This window comes from Chaetodon auriga, chromosome 5 (assembly GCF_051107435.1).
Source record: "Chaetodon auriga isolate fChaAug3 chromosome 5, fChaAug3.hap1, whole genome shotgun sequence".
NCBI classification, from domain to species: domain Eukaryota; kingdom Metazoa; phylum Chordata; class Actinopteri; order Chaetodontiformes; family Chaetodontidae; genus Chaetodon; species Chaetodon auriga.
The window spans coordinates 6,585,388-6,591,387 of NC_135078.1; the positions used below are offsets into that span (position 1 = coordinate 6,585,388).

Consider the following 6,000-nt stretch of genomic DNA (forward strand, 5'->3'; position numbering starts at 1 on the left):
ACTTGAAAAACAGTTTCATTTCTCTTTGTGAGATTTAATGAGTGACATTTAAAAGATAGATGCCCTTCGATATGCGCATTGTATCATTTCCTTGATACAAAATTCCGAAGTATATTATTTTTCTGAATGCTAACTGCAAAAACAGTGAACTAAGATAACTGCCCTACCACACACTACATACTGACTGCATGTAGGATGTAGTAGAGAGCTGGGAGACAGCAGTCATCACACTGTAAGTTTCGGGGGACACTAAAATCCAACAAACAACACGGTAGGAATGAGCAGCAATATCAGAATCAGAATGTTAAATCTAAAACATTGTCAGCTTTCTTTCCAACATTATCAACAATTGGTCAGCTTCAGCCAATCACATTCATGTTGATCAGTTTTTAGCTGGAACCTTTGTGTTCTTTGAACTTTTCCTTGTGTTGTGTGTGCAACTTGCAGCGTCTCTCTACCAGCTTGTGTTTTTCATTTTACGGTGCATTTCTTAACGTGCTGATGAAAGTGTCTCTTGATTGGCTGTGCTCTGTCCATTTTAGTGTGTTGAGCTATCTTGGTCACCATAGATTTGCTCCTGGAGTGATTTACTGCACAAAGAGATATTGTTTTTGGGCACAGAAGAAGTAGAAGTTGTTCTCCTAGCAGAGATAAAACTTTGTCAAAATAGCAGACGCCAAAGGGGGAGAAAGGTCAATGAAACAACCTGAAAAACAGCCTCCTGACACATTCATTCTCATTCAAGAGAAATAAGCCCACATCACAAGAAGATAAGGAGGAAGAACAAGGCGCAACATCCTAGTTAGAAGACGCAACAACTCATGGTTTTTAATCTTAATTTTGGCAAAAACTAAAAAATGGAATTTACGTCACAAGCTGCCTCATCATCTTAGATCGTGTGGATGACATGCTAATGTGTTAAAATCCTGAATGTGAGTGTGATTTGCTGAGCCAGATTTCCGATCTGGTGTCACTCTCATTTCTAGTCCACAGCTGTGCTGTGTCACAGCTTCTCTCAACACACACACATACACGCACGTAACCTCATCTCTTTAGCTAACAGGGTCTTTGATAATGAGCTAATAGCAATAATAATGCAGGTGCATATGCACTGAAAGCATGAAAACATAAGGTTTATATCACTTTGACTCTGCACCCTGCCAAAGCCCATTTACCATGATGGTCTTGTAAACAAACCCCTTCCCTTCCTTCTTCTCTAAACATCAGCCTGTCCGGCCCAGGCCCGCCTCCCGTTGTACCCTTCCAGCACGCACACACACACACACACACACACACACACACACACACACGCAGGCACATCCGCACACGGGCACACACACACACACCCAAACACACACAACCCATCTGCTTCTGCTCTCCAGCTCTTGCATCTGGCCTGCCATGAACCACATCTCTGTTCAACACAAACACATATTTTAAACACACCGGCTCAGACACATACACACTGTGAAACACACACACACACACAAAAAAAAACGAGTCAGGGTGATTCTGTTCATGCGGCATCAGAACACAGAGGGCACGGCCGGAGATGTGAACTCCCTTCAGCTCAGCAGGAAACACAGAGCAGTTTGAAACGGCCAAAACAAAAGCAAATCTGCCTCTGAAAGAGAGTTTTGAAAGGAAAGAAAGGCACATAGAGCAGGAATTAAACCGTTGGAATAAAAAGGATGTTTTGAAAAAAATGCCTCCTGTGGGAAGCTGGCACATCAACTGTTGCTCTGCAGAGGATGTGGGAAAAAAAAAGCCTCTACCACCGTTGAAAATACATTATCATCAGTGAATTCAGATCAATACGCTCCCACAGCACCATAGCATGAACAGCAACAACACAGACGGAATGATCTGTGTGTGTGTTCCCGTATGCAAAGCTTTTCAGTTGCATTGTCAAAAATCATGCCGTTATCAAAGGAGGGTTGTGCGCATTCAGCTGCTCACCATGTGGGCCACAGTATCTGTTGCACTGACATGATGCACGTGACACAGAGATGACAATTAAACACACACATACACACAAACAGCAGACAGGAGACATCTGGTGCAGTGATGATCTAGCGGCTATGGTGCAATGTTGGCCCGTTGGTGTCAAAGCACGCAGTTTATGTCACATGTGCACACACGCACAAAGATGAGCAAATGCATAGACTGACATAGTGAAGTACAGCTGAAATGACTGGCTGACTAACTGACTAATCAGAAAATTCATCAGCAACTCTTTCGATAACCGACTCATCGTTTGAGTCACTTTTCAAACAAAAATGTAAAGAAACATCTCTTTCCAGCTTCTCAGATGGAAGGATTCGCAGCTTTTCTTTGTTTTATATGATAGTAAATTCAACATCTTTGGGTTTAAGACTGTGAGTCAGACAAAACAAAACATTTTAAGACATCATCTTGGCTCCTTGGAAACTGTGATAGCCATTTTTCTTTATCTTCTCACTTTTTATTGACAAAACAATTAATTGATTGATGGAGAAAAGAACCGGCAGATGAATACATCATCATCATATCGAGCAGTGGTTTGTTCCTGCTCTATCATGACGTGGACTGCAGCAGGGACACATGTACAACACAACACCCAGAGGCGACGTGAGCGCACATAAATACACAAACATGCTGTGAATAAAAGACGCATGTTTAAGGAAATTCCACATCTGTCCAACTTGTAATCAGATGCCACAACAGAATATTAAAAGCACCCTTGAGGGAAACGTGCCATGGTGTGTGAGAACCTGCACATGTGAAGTCGACTGTAAAAGCATGCAGAAATGTAGGATGCATGTGGTCCTTTGTCTACATGACTGTGTGCAGTTTCGTTGCGTGTGTGTGAGGAGCATGAGGAGTGTGTTGAGGGAAGATGGGAAGGAGGCTGGCGGTCAGGATGTGGAGTCCATTGTCTGTCCGACAATGAAGAGATCGAGTCGGCAGGAGTCCTGTGGCTCTCTCAATGGAGGCATTAACATCTGGGGCCAGAGGGCTGCGTGCGTGTGTGTATGTGTGTGTGTGTGTCTTTGTTGCGACTGCCCTGGATAAAGCTGGATTTTCAAAGCTTTTTTTTCAGGGAATAATGCAGATGTCAGGGGGAAAGCTTCAACAGCCAAACTGGTTTTCAGAAATATCTTCTTGTAACCTGCTTTAGTCTTGTATAATCTACTGTGTGTATTCAGATGGAGGATTATGTCTATTCTTAAAGGTCTACGAACTTGATTTCACAAATTAGAAGGTGAGTAAAGTGAATTTTGGAGGGATTATCCTCCCGTGCATCTCTGCAAATGTCAACTTGCGGCTCAGTGCTAACGCTGAATCCTACCAGTATATTACTTTCATTAATCTTTGCAAATGACACAGTGACACACACAAACACGCGCTGACACAGACCCAACAGCCTTATGAAAGACAAATTCTGTGAGAGCTTTATGAGAAAATTACACAAATATTAAAGCAGAAAGTGGATCCCCAAGCACAATACTGCTATATAAAGTCATCCACCCCACCTCCTCATCCCACAAGGCAATAACATGACTCCACTTACGTCCCCCACAACTCTTGCTGTCTTTATTTTGAAGGGCCGTACTCCCCCCGTACTGTCTGTTAGTTAACTGGCAGTGGCACCATCCAGCTTGTAAAAAAGAAAGACGAGGAAAAGCAGGCAGACCCCCCACTACTCCTCCTCCTAAACCACCACCTTTTTTACACAAATCCTTGCCCACTGTCCAGTGTGGACGGCTGCCCCCCTCAGTAATTACAATAATCACTCGACTGAAGCTAATACTTACTTCATTAAAGTGGGAAAAAAATCAGAAGGGGGAATAAGGGGAAAAAAGCACTCCAAAGCAATATCTCAACTCAGTGGATTATTGTCACCACAAGAGCTTAATTTTTGAGTGTCAGCTGAGCAAGCGGGAAACTGAGGCAGCAATTCAAAGGACTCATTGCGTTTATAGCATAGGAAGTGGCTGAGGGCTGTCATATATGACACCTATAACTACTGTGGGAAGATGAGTAATTAAAATCTCTGTATATGTTTTCAGTAGGATGCTGTGTGCTGAGTGCAGGATAATTTGCCATAACATCTCTATAACATCTAAAACTCTGTTTAGGCAGCCAGCAGAAGTCCCAAAGTGTAAGTTAGGAATACAATTAGAATATTACACTGATGCCATAGACAGTAGATGCACAACACTATCAAGCAAAGAAAGGTTCCACAAAGTTCATTATAAGGCAGCACACACTCATGACAGGAAGCATTAAATAGGAAAATAGGAACAGATCTTTCCTTAGACGTGGTGCATAGAGATAATCTTGGCATGTTACAGCACACAGACACACAATATGTATGTATCATAAGTATGATATAGTAGAAATGGCACGGTATAGTTTCATGACTGGAGCAGAGCATGCTGTAGATACACAGCCTACAGTGAAGCCCCGGAGTTGATTCCCTTCCAGCAGCTCCTGACCGCAGTGCGCTGTGTTTACACTGCGCGAAATGGAGATAAAGTTGCATCCAAAGCCCCCAAACGGACAACCTTAATCACCAATAATCTGTTCACACGGTGTATCTGAAGGCGTCCTATTTCCAAGAAAAGGGGGCTTCGTGGCAACAGTTGGAGAGCCGGGGACTCCGCATCAGGATGTTTCCTACCTCTGCTTCCCTCGTCTACTTTTAATCCAGCCGCTTCACACCGCTGCGACCACCGTGAGGACAAATAACGGCTGCAAACTTACCTTCTTATTACGGTGATGGTGCTGCTGATCACAGCCAACGCGTCCTGCGCTTTCCTCTCCGTCTTTCTCTGACGACAGATCCAGTATCCGTTTCTCCCTCTCTCTTCTCTCCCCCCGTTATCTCGGATTTGTTGTTGAATTGGAGTTATGAATTATTCCGCATCCTCATCAGTCACAGCTGAATTCGCCCACGCTCGCCCTCTCCTCTTTTCTTATCGCCTCTGCTTTTGAAATGTTTGGACTATAAGGCAAATCAAGCCATATGATCCTGTCATTCAGTTTCTGCACAGAGGAACTGGCTCCTCGCGCAACTCCCTCCCAAGGCTTTGTAACACGAAACCAGAGGAGGAGGAGGAGGAGGAAAAAAAAGGGGGAAAAAAAGGAAAGAAAGAAAAGAAAGCGTGAATTTAATCCGCTATCTGGGACGAGCTGGATGGATCTATCCGCCTCTGCGCAGAAGTTTCAGCAGTCCGCACCAAGCAGACACAGCGGAGTGGTCGTGGCGCTGCGTCTCTGTGCCAGTCTCCACTGGAAATGATGCGTGTGTGTGAGTGTGTGTGCGAGTGAGTGTGAGTGTGTGTGTGTGCGTGTGGGTGTGTGGGTGTGTGTGTGTGTGGTGCGTGGCGCTGCGGCGTGTGTGCGCCCCCAGCCTACTTCTGCAGTACGCATCACAGCAGGGACCTAGGAGGATTTAAAAAAAGGCACACTAACAGGTCTCCGCCCATTAGCCTCTCCGAACAAGGGCCCCACAAAGACTGGGGGGCCCCAGCAGCCATTGCACTGCTTGATTAAGACAGTTTCATTGAGAGGGAAGTGAAAGTCTGTTTTGGCAAAGTGCTTCCCAACTTGGGGTCTGACCTAAGACACGCAGAGGTCCTTTAGAACGGGGCTGAGGAGCCGGGCCTGGTTGTTAAAGAGACCATTGTTAGACTTGGGGGTCTGGTTCACTTCCTGCCCTGCAGATGAGCCAGTGAGCAAGGCACCTGCTCTGAGCCTGCCGTGTCCCAGTCTGACTTTTGATCTCCCTCTATGGCAAAGAACAAGCAGACAAAATGCTCCGCAAGAGACCAATCCAGTATTAATACAGCAATACTATTACTGCCTTCACTGTTATTGCGCTGAACAGGGGAAACATAATCTGTTGTTTGTGAGTCTTTGATCTCTTTTCAGATGAAGCCTTTAACCAAATCCAACTATTCTAGTTTCTGGTATTCTTTTCATTTTGTCTTTGTCTTATGAAAATTTATGAAA

General features: G+C 44.6%; 1 protein-coding gene across 3 annotated transcripts in view; it reads right to left on the bottom strand.

Annotated features, from left to right (window-relative positions):
- Nucleotides 1-5,263, bottom strand: part of sema4c (sema domain, immunoglobulin domain (Ig), transmembrane domain (TM) and short cytoplasmic domain, (semaphorin) 4C) — an 86,938-nt gene extending 81,675 nt beyond the window's left edge. For all 3 annotated transcript variants that reach the window (XM_076730786.1, XM_076730784.1, XM_076730785.1), the window contains exon 1: nt 4,750-5,263. The gene's annotated coding sequence lies outside the window, so the exon portion shown is untranslated. The remainder of the gene's footprint in view (nt 1-4,749) is intronic.
- Between the last annotated feature and the right edge of the window lie 737 nt (nt 5,264-6,000).